Source organism: Brachyhypopomus gauderio, unplaced genomic scaffold (assembly GCF_052324685.1).
Source record: "Brachyhypopomus gauderio isolate BG-103 unplaced genomic scaffold, BGAUD_0.2 sc81, whole genome shotgun sequence".
NCBI classification, from domain to species: Eukaryota; Metazoa; Chordata; class Actinopteri; order Gymnotiformes; family Hypopomidae; genus Brachyhypopomus; species Brachyhypopomus gauderio.
The window spans coordinates 292501-310770 of NW_027506902.1; the positions used below are offsets into that span (position 1 = coordinate 292501).

The following is an 18270-nucleotide window of genomic DNA, read 5'->3' on the forward strand; positions in this document are numbered from 1 at the left end:
CACACTCTCACGTGCTCAGACATACACATACACACAAACACACTCTCTCTCACGCACTCAGACATACACATACACACACACACACACACTCAGACATACACACACACACACACACAAACACATCCACACACACTCAGACATACGCATACACACACTCAGACATACACATGCACACACACACACACACACACACACACACATGCACACACACACACAAACATACACATACACACACATCCCACCCACCTGCTTCCCCCAGCATCACTCCTCACTAAACCCAGATTCTGTTGTCCTGCCAACATTAGCAGGCCTTTTAAAGATGATAAAACATTTAAAGGGTCATTTTGTTACATGTTGACACAGTTTTCCCCATCACCTAATATTCAGTCCAAATACCAAAAGTGTGTTGTCTTGTCACATGACCGCTAAGGGTATACTCTAATTAACACACTAATCATAACTGAATAATTTATATCTAATAACATGTATGAGTATAAGAAACATTCACTAACTGAAGCATACTTAAGATAAGAGTTATTTCATATTTTTTTTATATTTCACATTAACCACATTGAACTGAGGGACATTGGACATTATATATTATTAGATATAATCTCTTGAATTTATGTAGCAGATAGCTATCCTTATGTATATGATAATTATTTTTATGCATATGTTAGCTATCCTTATGTATAGATAATTATCCTTATGGATATAATAGTTATCCCTATGTTCATGATAATTATCTTTATGTATATGATAGTTATCCTTGGGGTAGTGCTTGAGGTCAAAATTGGCTCATTGTTCAAAAATACAATGTGAATTTTGGGAAAACCAAATGTTTTAATCAGCCACCTGTTGTTCGGTGCAGGAGTTTGTCATGGTGACTGAGAGTAAATGCTTTCTGATGTGATTACTTAGAAGGTGCGTTCATCTGCAGAGTCGCGCCCTCCATAGCCAATAGAGACCGCTCTCTTAACCCTCGTCTCTGATTTCTGAAAACAATATTCCTAAAGAGGTCTGGCTGGGTTTATGGTTTACCACCAGTTCATGGATGTTTTGAGAGAACATAGAGCAGAGATGTGAGAGAGGTTGACCAGTGAGTAGGACTATGGAGAGGTCACAGGTCACTGGCCTCCACACTGGTCCTCCATTGCCCTGACAGGAGCTCTGATACACTGTCTGATACACATTCTCCTTGGTCTCAATGTACAAACCTGAAAAGATGTTTTTTTTTCTGCTTTTCTGAGCAATACATCACCTTGAGCATATTGTACTGACAGACTTCACACAAGTGTTTTCAGAGGGGTTAATGACGTCAATGACGTCACGTCCTCTGCCGAAGGCACACCGCTGCACAGGCCGAGAGAGAGTGAGGGGGTTTGGGGAGATAGAGGGAAAGGAAGTAAGAACGTGTTGGAAAAAGTAACAGAGGGAGAGGGAGGATGAGAGTGACCGGGGAAAAGAGTAAAGGAAACAGCTCATCTGAGCCCGAGGAGATAGTGTTTACAGACTATACCAACGTGGGAAAGTGCCGATGGCAGTTTTTGCTTTGCCTTCCCCTGGGGGGCGGGGCGGTTTGTTGAGGGAATGACCATTTTCCTGCACACACACACCCACACACACACACACACACACACACCCACACACACACACACACACACACACACACACACACACACACACACACACACACACACCCACACACACACACACACACACACACACACACACACACACACACACCACACACACACACACACACACACACACACCCACACACACACACACACACACAAACATCATTATTGGGTCGAGATGTATATCTGCACTTCATCTGTTTCCTGCTAAACCACTATTGTCCACTGATTTTTCAGCACTCCCCAACATAACTAACAACAAGCTAAGGACAAAAACAGCAACAACATCCCCTTATAAATCCTCCCTGTGTGCAGTGGTGTAACATTGAAATCACATATTACAACCGCATGCACATTAGCACACCCCCCCCCCACACACACACACACACACACACACACACAACACACACACGCGTGTGCACGCATGTGAGAGGGCAAGATTTGATTATTTTTTTTAAACAGCAGTCGAAAAACTGTGAATGTCAAGCATTAACTAAAGAGTCGTAACACACAACACGTGAGCCTCTATTTGCTTTACAGTGAATCGAGGCTTTGATTAAAAGTGGACACATTCTGTGACTAAGCAGGTGTGGGACGCTAATGTCGACGCACTTGTTGGAGATTGACGTCCAGCTGTGAAGCAATGGAAGGCAGTGATGCTCGTTTTGGGGTGAATAGGTACCAGGTTCATTTACAAGAGGCGATAAGCTACACTTCCCAAGTGTGAAGTGTGTGTTGGTGTGTGCACATGTGTGTAAGAGAGTCTGTTATGGTTCAAGTTCCTAGCTCTTAAACAGGATGTATATGCTTGAGAAAACAGATCACATTTAAATGATCACACAGGAATTATACACAAACACGTTCCTAACACAACCATATACTCAAATATGCTGCAAAAATTACTGCACACGTGCACACACAAACACAAACACACACACACACACACACACACACACACACACACACACACACACACACACACACACACACACAACTTTAATACTTTAATATACAGTATGTTTATACAGCAAGGAGGTTATTATTTCATATTTTCCTCTCAATCTGTGTTTACTGTTGCCAAGAACATTTGAATTTCAGGGTTCAACATCACCTAGCCCAATTGTGATGACATGTTACACTGCACATTGTGACGTTTTTGGTTATGCACACAGGTGTGAAAGCAATGAGTGTGTGAGCTCTTTACCCCATGTGTAGAAATGTGAATAATTGCAACCAAGTTTATTTTGGGCCCTGGTAACACAAATGAATGATTTGTGACAAAAAGTGTTTGCTCTTTAAAGTGCAACACACACACACACTACTTGTGTGACTGTGCTTTGTGACTTTATCTCAAAGGTCTGTGTGCGTCAGAGTAGCCTGTCCTTTGTAGCCTAAAAGAAAAGTCTATCCAAGGAGATTCTTTTAATTTTATTATTATTTTTTTTACTTTTCTTAATGGGCATGATAATTACCACGATATGAAAAGAGAAGACGTTTGATTTACTTGTTGCTGACGTTAACGTACGTAATGACGTTGATCAGCAGGTTCTCTCGACTCGTTGGCGGACCCGCAGGACACGGACGTGACGTCAGCGCAGACGGTGTCGACGGCGGTCTCCATGACGACGACGCGTAACTTCAGTGACGCTTCCTCGACTCGTGCTAAGGGGGCGTGACCCGGGCAGGCCAGAGCCACGCCCCCCTCCGCGCCGTGTGGGCGGCGCTGCGCGGAGCGTCGAGCGAAACACGACACCCGGGAGAGGGAAGAGGAGGAGGAGGAGGAGGGAGGGAGGAGGAGGAGGAGGAGGAGGGAGGGAGGAGGAGGAGGAGGAGGAGGGAGGGGGGGGGGAGAGAGTAACGCTAGTTACGAACTAGGAGGGTGGAGGAAGAAAAAAAGTCAGTGTGAAAGAGGGAGTGGGAAGCTGACTAAATTACTGCGAGTGCTGGGAACCTTTTGGAGACGAGATGCTTGGCTTAGCGAACCTGGGAGAGATGAAAATGTTACGAGAAACAAGTCGCGCAACCCGCCGCAACACTACAAAAGAAGACACGGCGTGTTGAGTTTCCGTCTCGGAACCGTGTCGGTCTTGTTCGGGACGGCGAGGCGCTGTTTCCAAACTCCGCTCCACCTCGCCCTGTAGTTTGGCGGAGCAACTCCACTCCGAACTCCTCGGGGTCGGGGAAGGGCGGTCCGGGAGGAAGGGGACGACCCGGTGACTCTCACGGAGGCGGCAACTGTACGGCAACTGTCAGCGGAACATTTCGCCGAACTTTAGTTTCTTTCTCGGCGTTTTTTTTGCGACTCCGGGACGGAGTAAGGCCGACGCGTGCCTCCGTCGGACGGACTCGAGCGGTGTTGTCTTGCGAACAGGCAACTTTAAACATGAAAACCCCGGGGGACTCGGGTAAGTTTTCCCCAGATATTCGGCACGATTCAAGCGCTGATGGCATTCGGGAGCCAGTCAGCCATTTCACACTATAACCCAGACGAGGTTCACTTGTTCACTTGTAGCGAATGGGCAACGACTGTGGTGTCACTGTGAACGCGAAGTTTCCTGACAATGGAGCCCGGTGGTGTAGCGGTGGGTGGAGGGACCAGGTCCCTTAATGTGGAGCTGTCTCACGATTTTTGGTCGACTTTCTGCGATTCAAGTTTGTATTTTAATCGAAGACTTTGAGTGATTTGTTGCGGTTAAGATTACACATTTCGTAGATTGCGATATACTTGTGGGTTGGGCTTTGATTAAACATTTGTAAAGATCCCACAAAGATGAAGATGCAAACTTCGGATGTGTAGAAAATCAGCATCTATCGTTATCTGATTAGTGTCCTGTGGTGTTCTCAAAACCTCCAGCCAACCTTAGATGTATGGACGCGGCAAGCCGTTGAATCTTAAAATGGCAGGCACCATTTTTATTGACTTTATTGAGTCTTGATTTACTCGCAAGAAGCGAGTTAAATGAATTCAGATTAGGTCGCCACTGATTCAGCCTCAGCTCAAAATGTGGATCCTGTTGATTCAAGACATTTCTGGATGCCAATATCACAATTTAGAGCCGATCCTACCTGTTGAATCGCTATAACTTTGCACACAATACACAAGTAATTACTTATTAGTAGACACTCTTTTTGTATTCTTGATTGTTGGATGCAATTACCAAGTAATAACAATTTTTTTTATTCTTGTTAACATTTTACCGCGTGCGTGAAACACGCGCGAGCTTTGAATGAGGGATTCCAGAGTGAAAGCTCATTCAAAATGGAGCCGTAGCCTTCAGTCAAATAACAGTGTTCACTCACATAGCTGGGGACGATACAAACTAGTTCACTTTCCTCAAACTCAATTGAGCGTACATTACAACTCTTTCCGGAGTTTAAAACTTTTAAACTCTTTAACGCGCCCGTCTGTTATTTATGTTGAAATGTAGCCTGTAGTCCCAGCATCTTTATCTGTCTCAGTTTGTCAGGCTGAAGTTCGTAAAGTCTCATGATTACATTAGAGACATTCTGCAGTGTTTAGGAATTTTTGCCTCACGAAGGGAAATAACTTTCCTCACAAAACATATTTTGGGGTTTCTCCACCACCGCCATTCTAGCAGTAAAAGTTCGTCCGACTTTAAATCTTACTATACAACCGCAGTAGTCTACAGACCTGCCACAACACCAATGTGCCGTCAGGACTGTGGCGGTCATAAGCGAACTGACGGGCGACTCCATACACCTTCTCCTCCATATTGGGCGTAAATGTGCATTACACCGATAAGATCTCGGCTAATTTCTGCAGGGACGTTTGGATCCGATGTGATTTCCAGGAACTGGAATGTAGGTAGTAATGTACCTACCACAAATGGATGGAAAACGCCCGATCGATAGTTCCGTATACTTCCATACTACTTTAGCAGAACGTCAGAATAACAATTATCTAAACTGCTCGTTTCAAGGAGGACTTGAGTATGGAAATGCTGGCCGATCCTATTGTCACGAACTGTGGGTTGTGGGTTTGGTTGTTTAGGAGGAAGAGTTTATTTTTCTCTTCTTTAAACCTTGCTTTAACTCACTTTCACTGAATCACAGTGTTAACAACAACAGCCAAAAAAAAAACACTGATTATTTGAATGCTGTGTTTATGTTTAAGCGGTATTGTCAGTCACCACTAACTACTACAAGTGTCTTGTGGTTTTGTCGATCTGTGACTCCGCGGGCGCACTGTGACCCCGATAGTTCCAAGACAAGCTTCGGTCTTCTGTGAGAGTGTGAGATACAGTACTGAGAGGAGGAGGATGTGGGTTCAGGCTGCTCTATCAGATTTTTACTATCGCTTTAGTCAAAGCTCTTACCTGCAAGTTCACACACCCACAGCAAAATAGTTCAATTGTCTTTTTTTTTTTTTTTTGCAGTGAGCGGGCTTTCTCTGAAAGCACTACTTTTCCATGGCAACAAGAGGCTGAAATAATGTGTTGTCTTGAGTAGTTGTGCATCCTTATAAATGGTGTTTGTGTGTGTGTTTCTGACTGTCTGTGTGTATATGTAATAACACTATCAGTTTAATCAGAAGGACGTGCCACATTAATAAGAGACCCAGAGACCCACTTTCCTTCCTCTCTGATTGGTGCTGTAGTATTCAGTGTTTGTGCAATAAACAGCTGTTTCCATCACCAGGCCTCATGACTCCATGGCGTCCTGAGTTCTTTGAATGCCTTATCCATCAGGGTTTGTAAGGGTAGGTTGAGTAACACTGTCATGTGAGATAAGCACCGTCTCTGTCTTGATCTCTTTAGCGTGTTTTTGAGATACCTTACAGCTGTTTTCAGTTAATGCAGACAGACCCCGTCAAACACGTGAAAAGCAGACAATGGTAAACTAAAATGATTGCTCCTGATGTGAACCTCGGCACACTCTCAGACAGTGAAGGTGTGTGTGTGTGTGTGTGTCTGTGTGTGTGTGTGTGTGTGTGTGTGTGTACTTCCCCCCTACCTTTGCTTTTCTGTCCAGTGAGTCTTAGACCTGTTTAAGGGAATATTCACCAGCGATCTGAAATGCTCATTACTTTAGGTGGAGGTGTGTGTGTGTGTGTGTGTAGGTGGAGGTGTGTGTGTGTTGGTGGAGAACTGTTTCTAGCCTCTGCTCCACGTCACACCTAAGCCCCCTCAGCATGTTGGTGTGTAACCCACACACAGTTTAGCAAGACGTTCGGAAGCAGTTCCGTTAGATTAGATAGCATTCTGTGTTTGTGCTTACCTGTGTTTACATGGTGATGCACACTTTAATCAATCCGTGTGTGTGTGTGTGTGTTCAATGGTCCAAAGCCTTTGTGAGAGAGTGAGATCTTTATTTCCTTACTGCCTTTTTGTGTTTCAAACAGTACCTTATCTTTCTGTTCCTGTATACACATATACAGTTGTGTAGATCCATAAGTGGTCACACATGGTATTTTTATTATTATTAATTATTATTAATAATATTATTAAGCACGTGTGTCTGGGGTTCCAAGCACTGAATGCATGGAGGTGTTTGCTGTCGTGATGTAATGGAAGTCAGCGTGTGTTATGCTGGACATGTGGGGGGTGGGTTTTGCGTGAATCGCAGTGGAAATGACGGTGGCGTAACTCACATGACGGACGGGACGTCCTCTGGAGCTGAATGGTGTTTTGTTTATTTTTCCCCCGTGGGAACAATAGGGGGCGTGTGTGCGTGTGCTCGTGTGTGTGCTCACGCGTGACGCCCTGGCCAGCTCCTATAATGGCAGTTCAGACCCAGAGCTGGCCCATGTGTTGGTGTCATTTATGGATCGTAGAGGGACACAGAGGCCCTTCTTTGTGGAGATGGGGTGGGGGAGTGTGTGTGCGTGTGTGTGTGACCCTGACTCCATGACCCTCTATATCTGTACCCCTCACCCTACATTCTAACACACACACACACACACACACACACACCCCAGTCACGTGCTGGACATCCACTGACATGAGAGCCCGTCACCCCACCCCCACGTCCACTAGAGTGGGGTTAGCATGGCAGCCAACATCCCTTCCTCTGGTAGCTCCAGCACACCTCTGACTGTTTCTACCAGCAGGCTCTGGACCATCAGTGCAACTCTGAGCTCTTACAGGTACAGTATCAATGTCATTGTGCCCCCCACCCCCAACACACACACACACACACACAAACCTGCGACCAGCTGTTCCAATCGATGTTAACACAGGCTCCTATGACGAGACGTGACCTACTTCTGTGCGGGATGCTGTGTGAGAGGCAGGGCGTGAGCAGGATCAGGACCCAGCAGTCACGGCTGAGTGTGCGGAGGGCAAGAGGCCGGCCCCGCGCACGCTTCCCAGCAGAGGGAAACGTAGCACTGCGACACACACTGACGCACACACAGCCTGGAGGGACCTGGATGTATTTTTGTAAAGGAATCGTTAAACTCGGGATTGATTTGCAGGGTACTGTGACCCAGCAACCGTGGGGTCTTTAGACGGTGCAGTGTTGGTAATAAAGACTGGTGTGGGTTTGTGCTACTTGTTTCTGGTAGTTGCTAATGGTTGTTTTTGATGGTAGTAAGTTACTGACTATGAATTATGGGCAGTGATGCCATTGATGGCCGTGAGTCGGACTGCTGGTTTATGGGTTATCAGATATGAAACACACATGTGCATGGACACACACATACACACCCATGCGCACACTGATCTGTTTTGGTAGAAAAAGTGGACCTCCCACATTCCTGTTCAGAGCTTAAATCACTACAACCTGCGCTGCATTACTTGTTCCAGGAAAGGCTTAACACACACACACCCCTCACACACTTATTCATACACGTGCAGAGTCTCACACATCACACGTCTTTCTGGGAAACACTCACTACCCAAAACCCTTGGGCAGAACACGAGAGTCCACGTATCGAAGGAGCAGTTTGGAGGAGACTCGGCGTGAGGCGTTTATTCTTCCCCACGGATCTGAATGTTGTTGGTCAGCCAGGACTTGTTTGGGGTCCATGTGGCCCCTGTACAGGCTCACGTACACTAACAGTAAGAGAAGCAGCTCCCACTCTACTCATCCCTCACTCCATTCATCCCTCAGTCTACTCATCCCTCACTACTCATCCTTCACTCTACTCATCCCACACTCCACTCATCCCCCACTCTACTCATCCCTCACTCTACTCATCCCTCACTCTACTCATCCCCCACTCTACTCATCCCTCACTCTACTCATCCCCCAGTCTACTCATCCCTCACTACTCATCCTTCACTCTACTCATCCCACACTCCACTCATCCCACACTCTACTCATCCCCCACTCTACTCATCTCCCACTCTACTCATCCCCCACTCTACTCATCCCACACTCCACTCATCCCCCACTCTACTCATCCCTCACTCTACTCATCCCCCACTCTACTCATCCCTCACTCTACTCATCCCCCACTCTACTCATCCCTCACTCTACTCATCCCTCACTCTACTCATCCCCCACTCCACTCATCCCTCACTCTACTCATCCCACACTCCACTCATCCCCCACTCTACTCATCCTTCACTCTACTCATCCCACACTCCACTCATCCCCCACTCTACTCATCCCTCACTCTACTCATCCCCCACTCTACTCATCCCTCACTCTACTCATCCCTCACTCTACTCATCCCCCACTCCACTCATCCCTCACTCTACTCATCCCCCACTCTACTCATCTCCCACTCTACTCATCCCCCACTCTACTCATCCCTCACTCTACTCATCCCTCACTCTACTCATCCCCCACTCCACTCATCCCTCACTCTACTCATCCCCCACTCTACTCATCTCCCACTCTACTCATCCCTTACTCTACTCATCCCTCACTCTACTCATCCCCCACTCCACTCATCTCCCACTCTACTCATCTCCCACTCTACTCATCCCCCACTCCACTCATCCCCCACTCTGCTCTGGTCTTCCCACACTTGCTCCCAGCAGAGTTTAGCTGTGAAGTAAAACACATACTTATGCACTTTCACTGGCTCTCATTGTTTGACACACTGTCATGTCAGTGTGTCGTGCACTGTCAGAAACGTGTGTGGAGGGATTGGCTGGGAGTTGGACCGAGCCAAGCCTCCTGGGTACAGGCCTGACATTTTATCAGTTTGTTTATTTATTTTGACTTCTCTTCCCCGCGCCTGTCCGTGTGGGCAGCGATGTTTGTTTCTCACACACTACTTCTTTCCTTTGCTTCCTCCGTAGAGCCAAATCTCACCTCTGTTCACGCGTCCCTTCTCATTAGGGCTCCACGGTAGTGACAAAATACTCTGTAATTGTACAGCTGCTGTAATTATATTGGTAATTTTGATTAAAAATGTAATTCATCGAGACACCCACAGGAACTCTCAAGGGAACCTCTAAGATTGGATGGTGTTGCACCCACCCCTCCCGTCTCTCTCGTCACCACTCCCATGGACTACGATTCCCATGATCCTCCTGTGTATTTAGATTCCCACTTATTAGTTTCACCTGTTGTTGAATCCCTCATGTGATCCCTCTTGTGCACCCCAAGTTCTTGGTATATTCTGGTTATGACTTGATCACCTGGTCTCACCTGACCATTGCATGTTGACCTGACCACAATTTTGGACTTTTAGATATTTAGTACAATCTTTATATTACCAACCCGCTTTTGACCCTGCCACTGTCTTCCTGGCCTGATGGTTAATATGTGCAGTGTTCCCTTCCGTATAGCTAGCTAGCCTGTGTTATAGTCAGCAGTGTGGAGGTGAATATTGCTGTAATGATTAACCAGTGAGATTGTACAGTGCTTCTCCTGGCCTGATCAATCCTGTTGATTTGTCTCTACCAACATGAGACTAGTGTGTCCAGTACCTAACTTACCTACCGATGTTCTGACATCTGGAGTCTTGAGTATAATGAAAATCTGTGTGTGTGTGTGTGTGTGTGTGTATGTTGTCATGAGGGTGACTCAGTGTAACACCTGCAGTGTGTTAAAAGTGTGCACGTTTCTCAGGGCACAAGGAAGGAAAGTGTAGCCACATGCAGAAACATATGCGGGTTCTCACTAGCTGAAGCTGACCGCTCATCTCTGTGGCAAATATCGAGTGTGTGGGTATAAAACTGAACTCACACCCCTCTGCAGTTCTCCTGTCACACACACACACACACGTACATCTACACACACACATGTACATCTACACACACACACACACTCCAAAAGCTTCCGAGGTGGACTGGCAATCTTGGCGTATTTGCAGACCGTTTTTATCTGAGAATGTGTGTGTGTGTTAGGGGTGTGTGTAGGGCGTATTTGGGATGGTGCAGGGGTGTGTTGTGTGTGTGTGTGTGTGTGTGTGTGTGTGTAGGGATATGAGGACATGGCTCTAATAATATCACTGAAAGAGAAGTAACCATACACTCTCACCGTAACGGATGCCACAGGAGAAAAAGTGTGTGTGTGTGTGTGTGTGTGCGTGTGTGCTCGTGTGTGTGCGTATGCGTGTGGTCGACTGCCGGGAATTCAAATGTTGTCTGGCGCCATCTGACCCCCCCCCCTCCCCACTGCCTCTATCCGTCTTTTCCCCCCTTTCCTCTTTAACAGAGGAATGTGAGATCACACTTAAAACTCCGACGTTTTCCCCAGTCCTCTCCCTCTGCCCCCCCCCACCACCCCCCACTGTGTTCAAACCTGTTCTGTGCCTACATCACAAAACTCTTTTGAACTTTGAGCTGCTTCATAACTGCCAGATATTACTTTGTAATTCATCATCAGCTTGGGTGTGTATGTTCCGAACAGGCTAAGGGACTTTGTGAGTGCTGGCTGCCTATATGATGTGTGCCTGTATGAGTTATGTGCAAACATGCACATGTTTGTTAGGCCTGCATGGTTTAGAATAATTTACATTATTCCAATGTAATTATTCCAATTAGTTTGCATTATTCTCATTTACTTAGAATAATTCAAATAATTATAATTAGCTAATCATATTAGGGCAGATTTATTTACCAACAAAAATGGTAAGTACATTTATTAATAAAAATATAATTTATAATAAATAAAATACAGTTAATTATTGTTAGGTAGAGTTCTATTCTGAGATATCCCTGTAATCTAAAGTTACAAGCAGTGTTCCTCATCAGATGCATTTTATAATAAGACTAATGATATCAATGAGCTCTGACTCAGAGTGCTGTGCTCGGTATATCGGATGTGGATTATTACAGCAATGTGTTGCAATAAATGTTTTCTCAAGTCAAAGGGGAGATGTTGACCCTTTCCAGCCTTTAAACCTTTTAACTGTATTGATTGTATTGATTGTAATTACACATTTATGGTCACTTTTGCCAAACAAAGTGCTGGGCGTGATGTGAGCTGTAATTAGCCATTTAGAAGCAGCAGAGAGAAACCACGGTGGTGTAGCTCACGGTCGAGAAACCACGGTGGTGTAGCTCACGGTCGAGAAGCCACGGTGGTGTAGCTCACGGTCGAGAAACCACGGTGGTGTAGCTCACGGTCGAGAAGCCACGGTGGTGTAGCTCACGGTCGAGAAGCCACGGTGGTGTAGCTCACGGAGGCCCGGCTGCTACTGGGATGCTCCATCCTGTAGTGACGTGATCCCATACAGCGGTGGCTGCAGTTGCAGGTGGTGCGCTGGTACCCTGAGCCGCCCGCGGTGCCGTCGGGAGCCCGAGTGAGCGCCACCCATTCCAGCAAAGCCTGCTTCAGCCTCTAGGTCGCCTCCAGAACTTGTGGTGCTTTTATTTCACCTAGACTGTGTCTGTGCAGCACATACTCACTTAGAATGTGTGTGTGTGTGTGTGTGTGTGTGTGTGTGTGTGTGTGTGTGTGTGTGTGTGTGTGTGTGTGTGTGTGTGTGTCCCAACGGACCAAAGCCTTTTAAACATCGATTATGCCCTCGTCTCTTTAACCTTGCAGGCACACGCGCACACACTACCGCCTCCATTTCTGTACACCTATCATCTCAAGATCTGTGTCACCAATCCATGCTGAAATACCCTAGTGACGTCTCATCTTCCATTATTCTCCCTCTTTCCCTAACTCCCTCTCTCACTCACTCTCTTGCTGTAAGGATGCATTTTGTTTTTTGGTTGAATACAGGTCGTGTCTGTCCTCTAACCTAAAGAGCACGCTGATCATAATACGGTCATTCCACAGCGTATTATCACTTTCCTCTTATTCTTGCCACACGAGCATTTTGACCTCTTCGTTTATAAAAGCTAATGAACCCTTCAGCCCCCTCGGCGCTCAGAGCTAAGTGGAAATGTATGTATTAATAAATAGTAGACAGGTGATTGGAGAACAGAGTTGCTGTGTCTATAGGAAATAATGTAATAATGTAAAATAATATAATCTGAATAATAATGCTCTGGAGTCCTTCTGTTGGAGTCTCACTCGAAAGCAGAGGGTTAAATCATTCTTCATTCTTTGCGTTTTCTTCACTAAACATTTCAAACTACATTTTCCCTCCGGCTTTCTTCTTCGACTCACATTCTCTTCACTTGATGTTGGCACAAACGTCTCCTTCTGTCTTTGTCACGAGTGTGCCGTCGATATTTTGGACCAAATGTAACACCAGGACGCATTTTTGTATGCTGGTAATTGTAATTGTTTAACTGGGCCACTTTTAGCCTCAGACCCGGTTCGGCCGATTATGCAATATTGGGTTGCATGTGAGCCAAAGTCGAGCGCTCAGACACACAACAGGCTATACGAGGCGGCTCAGGACTTGCCTACATAAGAGTGATTGGTGTTTAAAGGGATTAAGGTTCATGACTGAGCAGAGACTGAAGGGGCCTGACTGAGGCTTTACCTAAAGCGCCACGCTAACTACGCAAACTATAGGAACGCTCACGAGCTTGGGCTACAGTTAACGTTACAGTGGTTTTGCTTTGAAGTGTGCATTTTAAAAAATAATAGACGATTATCTCTCAGAGATTCTCTGTTGGAGAAGCTGATGCCTCTGATGTCTTAAAGCAGATGTTTAATGTCTTATAGAAAGTGACAGATATATATTTCTGACATAAAACGACAAACCATCACTTCTACACCACCTTTAAAATGTCCCCATTTTTATCATGTGAAACCGAAGGGACTGTGGTAAACTGATTTGGCTAGGTGTTTCGCCTCATGTTTTAGGATCTTACGCTTAATCTTAATCTTGTGGCTTCTGCCATTGGTTCTTGACGTCGTCATCTGGGACTCTGCCACCATCTCCGTGGCTCTGTGGTAAAGCGCGTTTCCGAATCTTCGTGGGAAAGCGCTTAGCATTTTTGAGGAGAAAAAACAGAAACAAGAACACGGCGATTTACCCGCTGAGACATGTTAAAATTATGAACCGTCTCATTTCTGAAATTTAGTGGATAATAACATTCGGAATGTTGGCATAAGTGACTTTCTTGTTCGGTGTTACCCGTAGGCCCGTGCAGAGCGCTTGCTAGATGTAGTTCGTTTTCTTTGCTTCCTTCCAGAGGTCTTGGTGTGTACGCGCCCCTTCTGTGCACCTGGTCAGCGCTGGGAAGAGTCGGTACCGAGTTAGTGGGATGGATATCCAGGGCAGTCTATACTTAGGGCAGTCTATACTATATCCAGGGCAGTCTATACTTTAGCCTCTCAGTAGAAGTGCGTGACTGTAGTGTAAGCAGCACTTTTGTAAATGACCATGCTGAGCTCACAAGCAGGTTGCTGCCTGCAGGGCGCTGAAATATCACGTAGTTTGTGTGTGTGTGTGTGTGTGTGTGTGTGTGTGTGTGTGTGTGTGTGTGTGTGTGTGTGTGTGTGCGCATATGTGTGCGTGCGCACGTATGTGTGTGTTCTCAGAGATTGCGGTGGATTCCATTGTCTTCGTCCCAGGTGGTGGGACAATGTCTGTCGAGCTGTTAGTGTGTGTGTGGCTATTCTTTAAAAGTGTATGACAAAGGGGAATTCCAAGCTTATTTTGCTTTTTATATCTCAGTGGACTGTGCTCCCTGATATATATATATATATATATATGTGTGTGTGTGTGTGTGTGTGTGTGTGTGTGTGTGTGTGTGTGTGTGTGTGTGTGTGTGTGTGTGTGTGTGTGCGCGTGTGTTTGTGTGTGTGTGTGTGTGTGTGTGTGTGTGTGTGTGTGTGTGTGTGTGTGTTTGTGTGTTTGTCTTTGTGTGTGTGGTGTCCCCTGTTATGTAATGCTCACCAGCAGCATTCGAGCGAGTAGAAAGTTCACGCCGATCGAGCCCTCTGTCTCTCTCACATACACTAATCCAGCCCGACACCCCTCCCCCACCCACGCGTAGGTTTTGTTCCTTAGGTTAATGGTTTGCTGGTTAGTAGGTTATCAGATACTTCTGCTGTAATGAAGCATCTAGTGCCGTGTGCCTGCTGGCCCTGGAGCCTTAATGAGGACCGAGCGGCTCAGATGCCCCGTGCATTCTTGAGCCGACAACACGCACACACTCACGTGACTTTGAGAAAATCCCATTAAACAGATACTGGTTAGGATTTCGTTAGGCTGTTGCAGCGTCCGGGGCATACTGGTGCGAAGTTACCCAATCACGGCGGCCCGACAGCACAGCAGAGGAGGAGAGGTGGAGGAGAAGGGGGCGGGGCTGTCGGAGAGGGATCGGCCCGACTATAATTGCCCTGATCCTGAAGGCGTGGAGCCAGTTGCCACGGCGTGGCCGCTGCTCCTCCACGCCCGGCATGCTTGCGTCACTGGCATCTTGCATAATGTGAGCACCACGGTGAGGAGAACCATGGTGAGGAGAACCACGGTGAGGAGAACCACGGTGAGGAGAACCACGGTGAGGAGAACCACGGTGAGGAGCACCACTGTGAGGAGCACAGCAGTTGAGGCGGGGGAGAAGGAGTTGATATCCAAACCACTCGGTCTGCTTAATTCTGCCATTCCTCCTGCTAATTACACTCACTCACTCAATCTGGGCCCCCCGGTCCTGCCGGGGGCTTGTGGGTAAGCAGGCAAACAAACACACACACACACACACACACACACACTCTCCCTTCCACTGATCAGGCAGACACTCAGAGGATGGCTGTTGTAATCAATGCCCCGTACGGAGTGTGTGTGGTGAGTGTTACCAAAAACGTAATTAATCAATTACAATACGCAACAAACATGCAACAGGCGTACAATTACAAAAAATGAAAGATAATCTTATAAGAAAATCACCAAAACCACTTTCCTCAACTTCACCGTGACCCCAGATATTTTCAAACCTAATCAGTGTGTGTGTTTGTATCTGTGCGTGAATGTTTGCATGTGTGCGTGGAGAATTAAGTAATGAAGATCAGACAGACCTAATGAGCTTTAGCATCCACATTAAACTACCTCTCTCTCTCTCTCTCTCTCTCACACACACACACACACACACACATTATCACACACACTCTCAGCACTAAAATGCCCCATCACCTCTGCTTCCTTGCCTTACCATTACCAGTGTTAATGAGCGGTCAGATAAGCCAGCACGTGGTGAAGTAATTATGGGAACCAGGTGTGAGTGTGTGTGTGTGTGTGAGTGAGTGTGTCTGTGTGTGTGAGAGAGAGAGAGAGAGAGAGAGAGAGAGGGAGAGGGAGAGAGCAAGAGAGTAAAAGAAAGAAGGAGTGAGTGAGAGACAGAGAATGGTGACAGGCTGTATCACTGCATGGGCTCCCAGTGAAGCTCATGTTTACCAGCGGACACACACCCATGCTGAGGCCCAGCCTCCGTCTCCCTCTCTCCCTCCGTCTCCCTCTCTCCCTCCGTCTCCCTCTCTCCCTCCGTCTCCCTCTCTCCCTCCGTCTCCCTCTCTCCCTCTCTCCCTCCGTCTCCCTCTCTCCCTCCGTCTCCCTCTCTCCCTCCGTCTCCCTCTCTCCCTCCACATTTGTTCCTATGTGTGCACACACACACACACTCATTCTTTCTCTCACTCTCACAGACAGACTCTCTCTCTCCCTCATTATTATTGTTATACCTCTGTGCCTCTCCAACATTTACGACTGGAATGGTTAGCAGATGTAAGCAGTGTTTTTGCCCTTATCTAAAAGTGGAGCGCTAGAAGAATGACAGGAAGAGCTGGGAGACAGGGGTTTGATGGAGGTGGGGGGAGCGGGTGGTGTAGGGAGGTGGAGATGAAGGAGGCGTGTGTATTTTTGGATGGCCACACGTCACACAGACGCAAGTCAGGCTGCTGTACACAAACAGAGATGGAGGTGACAAAAACATGCTGCTTACAGAGAGGGAGTGTGTGTGTGTGTGTGTGTGTGTGTGTGTGTGTGTTCACATGGGTGTACGCATGCGTGTGAGCGTGCATGTATTGAGGGCTAAATAAAGAAATGAATGGCCAGAAAATTGGGGAGAAAAGTCTTTCTTTTTTGTTTTGCTTTTCTTCTTTTCTTTGGTTTCTCTGATGATGCTCAATAGTGGTTTTGGCTTGTGTGTGTGTGTGTGTGTGTGTGTGTGTGTGTGTGTGTGTGTGTGTGTGTGTGTGTGTGTGTGTACAAATCTTTAATGTAAATTCATTTATGGCCTTTGATGGATGCTGCAGAATTGAAGATCTGCTGATGTTGCAGAAATGAACAACTTGAGTTGAGTTGAGTTGAGTTGAGTTGAGTTGAGTTGAGTGCCACCTGTAGTGGATTTGAGCTGATGAGGCTCACATGACACCAACACTGTTACGTTTGAGCTGATGAGTGCTCACGTGACACACGTGCTATTGCGTCTGAGCTGATGATTGCTCACGTATGACACCCCATGCTATTGCGTTTCAGATGATGACTGCTCAAATGTGACAACTGTGCTAGTGTGTTTGAGATGATGACCTCACGTGGCACCACACTCTTGCGTTTGAGCTGACGAGGGCTCACGTGTGATACCCGCTCTAGTGCGTTTGAGATGATGACTGCTCACATTTGAGTTGATGACTGTTCACGTGCGTGTGCAATATAGGTGGGATTGATTTTGCATATGTGTCTCCCCACAGATATGAGTAGGTGGGTGGGTATGGCTGTGTGTGTGTGTGTGTGTGTGTGTGTGTGTGTGTGTGTGTGTGTGTGTGTGTGTGTCTTAGTGGGTACACTGCAGCAAAGACTCTCTGTCACTGCTGGGTGGATGATGTCATGGGGATTTTAGAGCAGAGCCAAAGGCCTGTCTGCTACACACACACACACACACACACACACACACACACACACACACACACACACACACACACACACACACGTACACATTCACCCACATGCAGGCATATGTGTACACACACATACACACACACACATGCACACCCATACACACACCCACACATTCATGCACACACACATACACACACACCCACATGCAAACACACACGCGGGCATACGCATACACATACACACACTCACACAAAGGACTTGTGTTTGTGTATGCTTGTGTACATTTTTGGGGAAATCTATACTTCTTCCTACACAGCATCTGTATTGCCAAGAACTCACAAATACCTGTTGCTTGCAGTCTCTTCCTCTCTCTTTCTCTCTCCCTCTCTCATTCTCTCTCCCTCCACCCCCCCCCCCCCCCCCCCCGCTCCCTCTCTCCCTGCATCCCTCTCTCTCTCTCTCTTACCTGTTCTATTTGAGTCCTGGCTTTCGGGCTGAAAGGATTAATTGTCGTTTATGTTT

The 18270-nt window shown here is 46.7% G+C and overlaps 1 long non-coding RNA gene across 1 annotated transcript; it reads left to right on the plus strand.

Moving 5' to 3' along the window:
* Window positions 1-3496: 3496 nt before the first annotated feature.
* Window positions 3497-6301, plus strand: LOC143493044 (uncharacterized). The gene is made up of 2 exons (XR_013125316.1): window positions 3497-4045; window positions 6038-6301. It is a non-coding gene; the product is annotated as an uncharacterized LOC143493044 (long non-coding RNA).
* Window positions 6302-18270: the final 11969 nt, after the last annotated feature.